Source organism: Aphanomyces astaci (assembly GCF_000520075.1).
Source record: "Aphanomyces astaci strain APO3 unplaced genomic scaffold supercont1.67, whole genome shotgun sequence".
In the NCBI taxonomy this organism is placed as follows: domain Eukaryota; phylum Oomycota; class Saprolegniomycetes; order Saprolegniales; family Verrucalvaceae; genus Aphanomyces; species Aphanomyces astaci.
In genome coordinates, this window is record NW_009798330.1 from 382,243 (window position 1) to 382,839 (window position 597).

Here is a 597-nt window from a genome sequence, read left to right on the forward strand (position 1 = left end):
AATATCCAAGCGCCCATGTAAAATACCGCTAACGTTAGGTTAAATATCTATTTCTGGACCAATTCATCACCAAATTTGAATCTGAGACGTAGAATTTCTTCATCACATTGAAATCTGTCGATTATACGTCTCACTCAATTTGCTGCAATTTTGAGTAATGAATATGAAATAGAAGTCAGAAAATTTTGTGAAAAGTTGGTAGTTTATAGATGACGTGCACCATACTTACTGTACGTCATAACGTAAGCTGAAATTAACGTTACTTCGTAACATTAATTTCAGCGTTTTTTCAATATATTTCCACCAAATACTCTACAAAGGATACGCGCTTTTGATACTTCGAGTATACTTATAACGTAGAATGCCAATTGTTGCAATACAACTTTTTTGTTTGTCGGAGAATGGCCATAATTCCTGATTGAGGCATCCTTTTCGAATCCTGAAGTACCCTAAATTGTAGACTATTTTCAGGGCTATCCACCAATTATCAACTTGCAATGTATTTCGCACAATTGAGCTGTATACAGCTCTTCAGCTATACCTGTATAAAGTGGTGTGCCAATTCTTGACGTTATGATGGTTAACTCGGACGTCGCT